Raw genomic sequence first — 13,216 nt, forward strand, 5'->3', positions numbered from 1 at the left:
ACAGCCTTCTCAGGAATGCCAACTTTGGAGAGAGTCTTGTACCTCGCTCCCTGCCCCCACCACCAAGGTCCTTTTATTCTGCAGCTTTGAAATACCAGAGGCAACTGCACTTCCGGTGATCAGCAATGTCTGTTTGAAAGGGAAGCTGGTGTCCCGTCACCTAAGGCTGGAAAAAGCAACCTCAAGCCTCTTGAGGGTCAAGAACCTTGGGATCCCTTGGGAATACACAGTGCCATGGCTGCTAGATGGGGTGTGCCACAGACAGCCACATTTCCTGCAGGGAGAAGCGCAAACAGCCCACGTCGCAGGGTGGATGGTGGTAGAGTGAGGCCCAGTGAGGGCTGTGTACAGGAAAGTCTGAGACCACCATGCAAATGTGGAGTGGTGAGGCCCTCCTGATCCCACCCTGCCATGGCCCCTCCTGGGGCTGGGGTTCCAGCAGCCATCATGGCCCTCTGAACTTGGCCTCCCCGTTCCCCTGTCAGCCCACAGGGAGACAGCAACTGCGTCTCAAGATGGACCCAGAACTGCCGCTCCCTCACCCCCTCAGCAAAAGTTACACGTTATTTCCAGCTCAAGTTCCTACCACCAACAACACGTTGAGCTTTTCCTGTGCACACATTGGAAAGGACCAGCCAAGTCACAGTAAAAATGGCCCGACTGCTATTTCACCTCCTGCCACAGTCTGAATGTCCCCCGCCCCCACACACCACCAATTCATGTTGAAAAGTGAAGGCCAAGTGCTGCTGTGAAGCATGGAGACTTTAGAAAATGAGTAAGTCATAATGGTAAAGCCTCAGTGAACATGGTGAAGACCTTTATCAAACAGGCTTCATAAAGTGTTCGTCTCTTTTGGCCCTTCTGCCTTCCACCTCATGATGTGACAGGGTTCAGGGTGCCATCTTGGAAGTAGAGGACAAATGTCACAGACCCAGATTCTGCCAGTGCCTTGCTCTCAGACTCCCTGGCCTCCAGAACTATGAGAAAACCATTTCTGTGGTTCAGAAATTACCCAGTCTCAGATATTTTTGTTACAGCAGCACAAATGAACTAATACACTTCACTTCTCTTCCTCTCGAGTTTTCTGATTACAATCCTCAAAAGGTGTAAATCACAGAATGAGAAGCAGGGCACGTGGAAGAAGCTTAGTAGGAACAGGAGACTTTAATTCTCCCTTGTGGCTTTCCTTTTAGCATCTCATCTCCTGCTGGTGAAGAAGGGATTCTGGGTCGTAAGCTATACTTTATTCTTCTGTGTCCTGCACACTATCTTTCCTGTCTGCTCACCTTCCCCAGAGATCACTGAGGACTCCCAATGACATGAGAGGTTTAATGCTGGGCTGTCCAGGATTGGGTGGGACACACCTCAGCTCCCTTTCATTTCTGGGGGTCCAGCTTCAGGGTAAATAAAGCTTGAGGAAGGTACCATTGAACTCATGGCTCCTTGGAGCACCAGTTTCCAGGAATTGGATCTGGAAGGTGTCTAGGAAGGGACCCTGCAGACCTGGTGTCCCAGAGCCTGTCCCGATAAGGCACCACCAATGTGTGTTTTTTGAGCAGCGCAAGGACATGGTGTGCAAAAGTCACAGATGATGTTTGCTGAGAATCTCCTCCTTTGTCCTCAAAGCTCTGGAGACACTGTCTTGGGCAAGTTTGAACAAAATTGTGCACTAAAGCATTTTATCAAAGGCTCCTCTCAACGAATGCATTTAGATCCTGCGTGGTGATAGGGTGCAGCCACCAGCTGTAGTACATGGGAACATTTCCTGCACTTGACACTTGACATTCAGTCTCTCCTGGTACCACCTCAGGGCTTAAGCCCAGGTTAGGTGTCCCTCCTCATTTTCTTCTTTCAAAACCTGGATCTCCCAGGAAGGGAAGTGACTCTCTGGGGTTCTGAAATGGGTGGGGGAGGTGGGTTGCTGCTTCAGGAACCATTCATCTAGTTGGGGTGACCATGTACCTATGCGTTTTTGAGAAACACCAGCAGGAGAAGATGGAAACACCATAAACAAATGAGTTCTGATTGCAGGACTCTGGGATTCACATTGTTAAGATAAATTGCAACAGGCTGAGGATCTTGCACTTTTTTTTTTGGTTTCGTTTAGATCATGCTGAATATTCTGTGGATTTAATATGCATTGAAATAAGTGGGTCATTGCCTCTGGCTTAGAAATAATCGAGCTGATCCAAGACTTAAGTGGCCCAGGGATGTCATTATCACTTGGTCCTCTTCAGCCTTTGGGAAAGTGTGTGTAGCATTGATGTTGTGGGGCCGGGGGAAGCTCCATCAGAGAGACCTACGTTCCAATCCTGTATTTATTTGTGTGACCCAGGCAGATTAACAAGCTAAGCCCTAATTTCCTCAGTGGTAAACCAGGGAATAATAATAGTCCCTATTGCACAGAGTTGTGAAAATTAGATGGGCTCAGTCCAGAGATGGACAAAAAGTAAATCTTCACAACAGCCAGTCCTTATTATCAAGGCTTTTAACCACTGATGTCTGACTTCCTGGCTGAGTGATTCCCAGTTTTTTGTTTTTCTCTGCAGGGGAGAGATTGGTCTGTGCTTTATTAAAACCTGTTGGCTTTCTCCACGCCCTGTCCTGTCGCCATCCAGAGTAAGGATTCGTTCCAGGAGGAGGCAGCTCTGTAACTCAGTAGCATGCAGAAGGAGTCTGGAAGGCTCTGTTGCTCCAGTGGAGTGCTGGCTGGCTGGGTGTTGGAAGCTTCAGTCACTTGTTTTGTCTCCCAATGAAGCACACAGTAGTTTTTTTGGGGAAAGGGGGTACCAGGGATTGAACTCAGGGGCACTCGAACATGGAGCCACATCCTCAGTCCTATTTTATATTTTATTTAGAGACCGGGTCTCACTGAGTTGCTTAGTGCCTTGTTGTTGCTGAGGCTGACTTTGAACTCTGGATCCTCCTAGCTCAGCCTCCTTAGCCACTGGGATTACAGGTGTTGGGAGTTGCCCCGGCTCCAAAGACTAACTTCCCCATCCCCTGAGAAGCCTTGCTGGCTCACCTGATCCTTACCCACCAATCAGACTAGCCCTGCTGGCTCACATGATCCTTACCCACCAATCAGACTAGCCCTGCTGGCTCACATGATCCTTACCCACCAATCAGAAAGCACCCCATGCCAATTGTCAAACCGTTAAACTGTTCAACTGTCATAACCCCTAGCTCTATAAATATACAGAGCTGTTCCTCAGTAAAGGGGCATTTTCTCCCACCATGAACCTTGTTCCTTCTTTCAGCAGGCATGCGCCACTGTGCCCTGTAAGCACATTGTACTTTTTTTTTTTAATCAGGAACCAATAAGGGAGTCTTCTCCCGAGTATGTTCAGTGCACGTTTGCAGAGAAATTGGGTAAGTGAGGGAATGAATGAATGATTTCCTTCTTTGTCGTTCCTTGAGAGAGGGTTAGAGCATGTGCTCAGAGCTACATGAAACTGAGCCTAGTTCCAGTTCTGCCACGGAACCCATGCCAATCACATGGCCTATTTGTGTCTTACCATGTTCATTTATCTACCTATCCTAACACCCATCTCACAAGAATTGGGGGGCTTAAGCCAGGTGAGCTGGTGCATGCCTGTAGTTCCAGCTACCTGGGAGGCTGAGGCAGGAGGATTGCTTGAGCCCATGAGTTTGAGACCAGCCTGGGCAATATAGGGAGACTGTCTCAAACAAACAAACAATCAAACAAAAGAAAAAAGGGGTGGTGGTGGGGAGAATGGGGATTAAATGGCTCAATGCCAGATCTTTAGTATGGGGCAAAGAAGGGTGCTGAGTTTCTCCAGTGAAGCTGAAGGCTGGCTGGGTATTCAAATCTTCTTTCACTTGCTCTGTCTCACAAGAGGCCCCAAACGTCATCTCATGGCAAGACATTTGTGGTAGGTTCATAAAAAGCATCATCAGTGACATCATAGTCATCATTAATGCCTTCCCTGGGCTTGTGTCTCTCCACCTGAATGGCCTCTTGGACAGGAAAGGAAGAGCCAATGGTCAGAGCCGACCTCAGGCCCATTTTAAGTTTCAAATATTGGTTGCCATCATGACAAATGTATGTATTGGCTGCATGTCTTTACACAGGATCTTTGTGTACTTAAGTTGGTATTTGGGTGCCTGCGTGTGTGTTGTACAGAGCTCTTGGCAGCTCTGCTCTGTGTCTGGTGCATTTAGACTTTTTTCTTCATCACCATGTTCCTTACCTTGGAGAACTTTTCATGCCTAGTGATGATGGCTTAAATTCTTAGAGATTTTTTTTTTCTCTTTTATGAAGAGAATTACAAGCATTTAGTGAAAAATATAAAAGAAGACCTCAATAAGTGAAGAAATATGACAAATGGAGGGATTGACTTCAATTATCATAAATTTCCCATTTTTCCCAAATTCAATTATGAATTCTTCATGAAGAACAAAGAGAGGAACTTGAATGACCAGACATTGATACTTCATAGAGCACTATCATAATTAAGATTCCCAAATCATTGGGTAAGTGAGGACTTCTCAAACCTTCATGCTTATGCAACATAGTGCCGGGTGGTTCCGTTTTTAGTTTTCTGATGAGTCTTGCAGGTGTTTTCCACAGGGCCTGTACTGATTTACGTTCCCACACTCAGTGGATGAAAATACCCTTTTCTCTGCATCTTTGCCAGTATTGGTTATTTTTTGGTCCATTTGATGGTAGCTCTTCTAACCAGGGTGAGATGAAATCTCATTGTGGTTTTGATTTGCAGGTCCCTCCCTGATGCATTAGAGAGCTTGGGCATTTTGTGTACTTGGCCATTTGCATATCTTCTTTTGAAAGTGTCTGTTTGGTTCTTTAGCCCGTTTTAGAACTGGATTGTTTGTTGTTTTGTTGTCCAGCTTTTTTACTTCCTTAGGTATTCTCCATATAAACCTTTTATTCAAATGAAGAGTTTGCAAATATTTTCTCCCATTCTGAAGGTTTTTCTCTTTATTCTGTTGATTGTTTCCTTTGCTGCACAATATATATATCCTATTTGTCTATTTTTGCTCTGGTGGCCTGTGCCTTTCTGGCCCTAGATGAGAAATCATGCCTGTCCCAGTGTCTTGGAAGGTTTTCTCTAGGCTTTCTTATTGTAATTTTTGAGTTTTAGGTTTGACATTTAGGTCTTTGATCCATTCTGAGTTGATTTTTGTGTTCAATGAGAGAAAAGGATCCAGTTTCAATCTTCTCCATATGCATAGCTAACTTTGGCACACCTTTCTATAAAGAAAATCATTGCATTTTGATGGGAATTGCATTAAATCTATAGATTGCTTTGGGTAGGGTGGTCCTTCAAATGATATTGATTCTTTTTGTTCATGAATGGGGGGATATCTCAGCACTTTGGGGGGCACCCTCTATGATTTCTTTCATCAGTTTTATAATTGTCACTATAGAGAACTTTCACTTCCCTGGTTAAATGTTTTCTTCTAAAAATTTTACTTATTCTTATAGCTATTGTGAATGAGATTGCTTTGTCAATTTCTTTTTTTAGCAAATTTCTTATTGGTGTATAAAAATCCTGCTCTTTTGTATTTTGATTTTATATCTTGCAACTTTCCTGAATTTTTTAATAAGTTCTAATAGCTTTTTGATGAATTCTTTGGATTTTCTTACATATAAAATCATGTCATTTGCAAATTTGGATGGTTAAATATCTTCCTTTCCAATTTTGGTGCTCTGTATTTCGTTTTCTGGCGTAATTGCTCTTGCTAAGGCATCTAGTACCATATTAAAGGGTGGTGAAGAGGGACATCCACCTTCTTCCCAATCTTGGAGGAGGCATTCTCATAGAGAGCCTGCAGTGTTTTGTGATATGCTGTTTCTACACATACTTGTTGAGAGTTTTTATCATGAAGGGATGCTGAATTTTATCAAATGCTTTTTCCGAATCTTTTGAAATGATCAAATGGATTCTGTCCTCCACTCAACGTGTTGTATGGGGTTTGTTGATCTGCATATGTTGAACCATCTTTGCATTCCTAGGATGAATCTCACTTGATCATGGCATGTGGTTTTTTTTTTTTTTTTTTTTTTATGTATGGTTGGATTTATTTGAGAACTTTTACATCTGTGTTCATCAGGGATCAGGTCTTTAGTTTTATTTTTTGACATATCTTCTCTGGTTTTGGTGTCTGAGTAATGTGGACCTCATAAAAAGAGTTTGGCAGAGTTTCTTTTATTTTGATTTTTTTTGAATAATTTGAAAAGAATTGGAATTAGTTCTTTCAGTGCTTTGTAAAATTCAGCAATGAGGTCATAGATCCTGGATTTTTTTTTTTTTTTAGATTGGAGATTTTTAATTATTGCATTAATCTCATTACTCATGATCGGTCTTTAAATTTTCTTCTGATTCAATTTTGGTAGGTTATATATGTTCTGGAGTTTATCCATTTTTTCTAGGTTTTCCTTTTTTAGCATATAAGAATTGATGTTAGTTTCTTATGATCTTTTGTATCTCTGTAGCATTAGTTGTAATGTCTTTCTTTCTTAATTTATTTATTTGGGTCTTCATTTTCCTTTTTAGTCTAGCTGTAGACTTGTCAATCTTGTTTACCTTTCAAGAAACCAACACTTTTTTTTCATTGATCTTTTATACTATTTTATTTAGTTAGTTTCCATGATATCTATTTCCACTCTGAGCTTCATTATTTCTCCCCTTTTACTAATTTTAGGCATCATTTATTCTCGCTTTTCTGTGTACTTGAGGTACATTGTTCACTTGTTTATTTGAGATCTTTCTATTTTTTGACATATGCATCAATTGCTGTAAACTGCCTTCTTACTTCTGCTTTTTCTGTATCCCACAGACTTTAGTTTGTTGTGTTGTCAGTTTCATTAGTTTCTAGAAGCTTCTTGATTTCCCCTTTATTTCTTCAACTGTCCATTTGTCATGTAGGATCACATTATGTAGTTTCCATGTGCCATTATACTTTCCATGCTTCTTGTGCCTGCTTTTTAGTTTTATTCAGTTGTGGCCTGAGAAGATACATGGGATGATTTCAAATTTTCTAAATTGAGACTCATTTGGGCCTAATGCATGATCTGTCCTGGAGAATGTTGCAAGTGCTGATGGGGAGAAGTGCATTCTGTTGCTGCTGCAAGAAAGGTTTTGTAAATGTCAATTAGGCCCTTTTGCTCTATAGTGCAGTTCAACGTGGATGCATCTTTATTGATTTTCTGCCTGGATGATTTGTACAGTGATGGAAGTGGGGTCTTCAAGCCCCCTCTTACTATTGTATTAGAGTCAACCTCTCCTTTTAGATCTAATAATATTTGCTTTATATATGTGGGAGGACCTATGTCAGGTGAATATATGATTTTATTTGCATTTATTATATCTTCTTGCTGAATTTATCCTTCTATCAATACATAAGGACAGTCTTTGTCTTTTACAGGTTTTTTTTTTTTTTTGATACTAGGGATGATTGAACCCAGAGGTGCTTAACCACTGAGCCACATCCACAGCCCTTTTTTATATTTTATGCAGAGACAGAATCTTGCTAAGTTGCTGAACCTAACTTTGAACTCACTGTCCTCCTGCCTCAGCCTCCCAATCTTTCAGGTTTTGAGTTAAAGTCTACTTTATCTGATGTTAACATAGTTACTCCTGCTCTCCTTTGGTTTTTATTTAAGTGATATATAATTTAAGTGATATATATATATATATATATATATATATATATATATATATATATATATTTTTTTTTTTTAACCCTTCACTTTTAGTTTTTGTGTACCTTTACCTGAGAAAGGCGATTCTTGTAGGCAGTATATATTTGAATCTTTTTTTTTTTTTGGTACACATATCTATGTCTTTTGATTGGCACATTTAATCCTCTTACATTAAAGGTTATAATTGTTAGGTATGAATATCCTCCTGTCCCTTTGTTAATTGTGTTCTGCTTGTTTTATAATTTTTTTCCCTTTCTACCTCTCTTACTATTTATTTTTGTGATTTGGTAGCTTCTTGTGGCGCTAAGATTTGTTTCTCTTCCTGTTTAATGTACCAGTTCTTCTGTGAGTTGTGCATGTTCATGTTTTTATTATGTTAGTTCTCATCCCTTCATTTCTAGTGTGGGCCTCCCTTACGTATTTGCTACAGGGATGGTCTGGGGGTTAGGAACTCACTAAGTTTCTGTTTATCTAGGAAAATCTTATGTCTGCTTCAGTTTTGACGGATAACTTTGCTGGGTACAATATTCTTGGTTGAGCAGGACATGATGGCTCATGCCTGTACTCCCAGTGGCTCTGGAGGCTGAGGCAGGAGGATCATGAGTTCAAAGCCAGCCTGAGCCCCTTTGGGAGGCCCTAAAAAAAAAAAAAAAATAACAAATTCTTGGTTGGCAATTTTTTTCTCTTTTAGTATTTGGAATATATCATTCCATTCTCTTCCAGTCTATGAGATTTCTGCTGATAAATCTGCTATAAGTTTAATGGGCATTCTCTTGTAGGTGACTTGGTGGTTTTTCCTCTCGCTATTATTAGGATGCTGTCTTTGTCTTGTACTTTTGACATTTGAACAATACTGTGCCTTGTTTGAATCCAGTTGTTGTTCTTTGAGATTTTTTGTAACTGGATGTCTAGATTTCTTTGAAGATTTGGGCAGTTTTTAATCTATTATTTTGTGAGATAAGTTTGTGATGCCTTTCTTCTTTTCTTCACCATCTGGACTTTTCATAATGAGAATATTTGTTCACTTAATGTTGTCCCATAAGTCTTATAGATTTTATTTTTTCCAATATTTTTCCCCTATTTTGCCTGACTGGATTAATTAAACAGATATGTCCTAGAATTCAGAAATTATTTTTTAATTTATTTTTATTAGTTCTAATCAGTTATACATGACCACAGAAAGCTTTTTGATACATTGTACACAAATGGAGAACACATTTTCATTTCTCTGGTTGTACAACATGGAGAGTCGCACCACATGTGCAGTCAAAAATATACCCAGGGTAATGATGTTGATCTCATTACTCCATATTTCCTACCCCCATGTCCTCTCCCCTCCTCTCCCTCCCCCTTGGCCCAATCAAAGTTCCTCCATTCCCCCCACTACCCCAATTATGGATCAGCATCCACTTCTCAGAGAGAACATTCAGGGTTTGGATTTTGGGGATTGGCTTACTTCATTGAGCATTATATTCTCCAACTCCACCCATTCACCTGCAAATGCCATAACTTTACTCTCTTTTAATGCTGAGTAATATTCCATTGTGTATATACACCACAGTTTCTTTATCCATTCATCTATTGAAAGGCATCTAGGTTTGTTCCACAGTTAGCTATTGTGAATTGTGCAGCTGTAAACATTGATGTGGCTGCATCACTCTAGTAAGCTGTTTTTAAGTCCTTTGGGTATAGGACGAGGAGTGGGGATAGCTGGGTCAAATGGTGGTTCCATTCCAAGTTTTCTGAGGAATCTCCATACTGCTTTGGCTGCACCTATTTGCAGTCCCACCAGCAAAGTGAGTGTGTCTTTTCCCCCACATCCTCACCAACACTTATTGTTGTTTGTAAGGATTCAGAAATTCTTTCTTTTAATTATGCGAGTCTGTTGTGAAGCTCTGCACTACATTTTTTTATTTCATTGATTTAAGGTTTTAGTTCCAAGACTTCTGATTGGCTCATGTAAATCACTTATATCTTTTTGATAAATTTCTCTTTCATATCCTGAATTGTTTTCTCACTTTTTTGAATTATTAATTTGTATTCTGCATCTCACTGAATTTCCTTAGGATCATTTTAAATTCTTTTCCAGGTAATTCATAGATTTCTTTCTAATTAAGATCTACTTCTGAGAATTATTGTTCTCCTTTGGAAGTGTCACATTTTCTAAGCCTGCGCTGGCCCAAGGCTTCTGCCAGTCCCTAAGCCAAGATGGTGTCTAGCCAAGGCTACTTATAATAGATTGATTTCTGGGCTTTGGGGAAGGTCCATAGTGAGTACCTTCTTTGGAGCAGAAGAGTCACATTCAGTGCAGCCAGTTCTACAAACTGGATTTTAATTTTGCAAGTTCTGTAGCTAGGACTTCCAGTTCACTGCCATAATCATGTTGACTCTCCTCCCTTCATGTGATGGAGGCTGTGTGTGCTCCCTTGAATGTGACCTGGCCTTGGTGAGCGACCATCAAACAGGGACATGGGAATGATGCTGTTGCTCCCAGGGAGATCAAAAAAGCTGATATAGTTCCTGGTTCTTGCCTCCTGCCTTACTAAGACCTGGTACTTTATAATGAACATAAGTTTTTGGCTCACAGTTCTGGAGGCTGGAAAGTCCAAGATTAAGGTGCTGGCATCGGGTGAGGGCTTCTTTGACGTGGCACCCCATGGGATAAGGCTGACAGGCAACAGACACCAAGGGAGGGCTGAACTTGCCCTTTTATAATGGCACCAATCCCAATCAGGAGAGTGGTATCCTCAGGGATTACACACTTTCCAGATGTCCCACCTCTTAATACTGTTAAATTGGTAATTTCAACATGAATTTTGGAGGGAAAAAATATTCAACCCCTAGCACCTGGGATGCTTACTCTTAGAAGAAGCCAACTGATCATGAGTATCCCAGGCCATGTTGGAGGGCCATGTGTGGATACCATAGGCAACAGCCCTCTTGGAGGTCCCAGACCACCGATGGCATGAACCATCTGTGGACAGAGGAGCGAGGGGGCTTTCTGCATGAGTCTAGCCTCAGCCTCCACGTGCCTGCAACTTCATGAAGGCAGCAAGACCTGCCTCACTGGATGCAGTCAGCTCCAGGACCATATGAAAGAATAATAAAATGATCATTGTCATAAAATAATCAAACCTAGTACTTTAAACCACCACGTGTTAAGGTGCTTTTTTATATATAACCAGAAGTGTTCGTGTCCCCTTCCTGTGTATCCTGTCTCCTGCAAAGTCAAGCAACCACTCTGGTCTGCAGACTCCCTGGGAAGACCTTAGTCACTGCCTCCAAATGGGTACTAGTGCTGTATATCTGTCCCCCCACTGAGTTAAGGGGCTGGACTTCATGGGTTTCTGGGGTGGGTGGCTCCATGCCAGACACTTGGCACAGCCCTCGAGGCCTCAGGACTTATTGGTTGTGTGAATAGTTGAATCAATGTTGGTTAATGTGCGTGCACACTATTTTGGATTCTGTAATTGGTTCTTCCTGATAACCCAGTACTAAGCCCCAAGTGGGAGAGTTGACTGGCCCAATGTCATGTAGCTGGAAATAACAGAACTGTGCCCAAGGTCCAGCTGGTCACCTCTAAGCCTAGAACACAGGCCTCTGGGGCTAAAAGGGGGGACCCAGATCTGTGCTGTGTACTTGTCCCTAAGTCCCGGAACCCCTTCGAATGCTAGGTTTTTAAACATTGAACATACAACAATCTTTCTTACAATGCTTGTAGACTTACGAGGCCCAGGGTCTGATGGGCCACGGATTCTGAGCACTAAGCATGTTTTCCTCTTTCCTGCATAACTTGAAGGCCATGTTTACATGGCCTCGTTACTGATTCCACAGTCTGCTACCTCTGCACTGTCACCCTTACCATTTCTCCCGATTTCTGGACCCCAGCATTGCTCACCTTCCCCAGGCTTCACACAACCAGTGTGAGGTCAACAGAGAAGACACACTCACTCACACACTCTTGTGGACCCAGCCTCTCCTTGGCAAGACACACCTAAATGTGCTCAGATCTCTCCCATCCTAACAATCCCTGTCTTTACCCCATGTTCCCTCAAAGCCACTGCCTGTCTCTGTCCTCCATGGTCAAGACAACTTCTTCCAAAAGTCATCTCCGCCTGACTTGCCATCTGCGGTTCCTGTTGACCCATGTTCTTGATGTAAACTTCTCCAATCAGACCTCTGGGCCCATCAGCCCCCTGTCTGGCTGGCCTTGATGAAGGGTTCCACGTGGCTGGCCATTCCTTCCTTCTTGGCTCCCAGGGCGCCATTTCCTGGTCTTTCCCCCCCAATGTCTTCTTCTCCTCAGCCTCTTCCCCCTGTCCTTGCCACAGAGTGCTTCAGGAACCACGTCTTGTTTCATCTTCCCCAGAAGTGGACCCTGTGATAGGATTTGAAAGTAGTCGTGTATTGGAGAGGCAATCCCAGAGACTCCTAAGGACCTCCAGTTCCATCCCTCAGGGCAGAGAGGAGGGAGAATGGAAAGAAGTCAGACGAAGGGCACAAAGCAGGACGTTAGTTAGGGTTCTCTGCAAGTTCCGGCTGCAGCAATCCTTGATATCTTTCAAATTAATAGAAGAGCATGAAAGTTCCCAACACAGAAATGATCAACAGTCGATGAGACAGAAGTGCTAAGTGTTCTGATTTGATCATCACACACTGTATCGAATCACTAAACGGTACCTCGTAAACATGTATGAATACCATGTCTCCATGGATATTTAACAATCAGCAATGTGGAGAGCGAGTGTGGGAAGTGAGATGGGTGGGAGGTGAAGAAGAGTGGAGACCCAGGTCAGACCACGGGGGTCTGGAACCACATCCTTCCATAAATCTTAAGAATCAAGCATCATCTATTCTCGGGGCAATTACTTCTGAAGAAGGGAGTGAGCTGGGGGTATTCATCCACCAAATTCTGCCAGTCTCTGGGGCCAGATCACATCTTTAGACAGAAATGCAGGTGGATGTCACTCTGGCTGAAATGACAAGGGCCAGGGAGACAGGGATTTGTACAATTTTGCACACCCCTGGGGCGACTGCCTATGATATTATCACTGCAAAATAAAATCTGAAGGCAGTGATGAGGCCAGACATCCATAATCCCAGCGGCTCAGCAGGCTGAGGCAGGAAGTTTGCTTGAGCCCAGGAGTTTGAGGCCAGTCTGAGAAATATAGTAAGACCCTGGCTTGAAGTAAATACGTGAAATCCCAAACAGTAACCGTGACAACAGCAACAGAGCCAATGATCCGTTTCTGTGCCTGGACAGTCCTGATGCCAACCCCTGGTGACCATGTTTTGTGGCCTACGCTGGATTTCCTTTGACCCTCAACTGCCCCCAGAGACTTGTTTGATAAATGGACATGTGTGTGTGAGTGTGTGAGTGTGCTTTCTCTGTTGACTTCCCTAGACAACGTCTGCTTTCTTTTCACCATACCTCCACAGTCTAGAAACATCCTTGGTGTTGAATAAAGTTGTACTGAATGGATACTAAGATGCCAACATCTATCATGCTTAGCTTAAAAAACAAGC

This window comes from Marmota monax, unplaced genomic scaffold (assembly GCF_021218885.2).
Source record: "Marmota monax isolate L192 unplaced genomic scaffold, Marmota_monax_Labrador192_F-V1.1 WCK01_AAM20220418_F8-fsc00217, whole genome shotgun sequence".
In the NCBI taxonomy this organism is placed as follows: Eukaryota; Metazoa; Chordata; class Mammalia; order Rodentia; family Sciuridae; genus Marmota; species Marmota monax.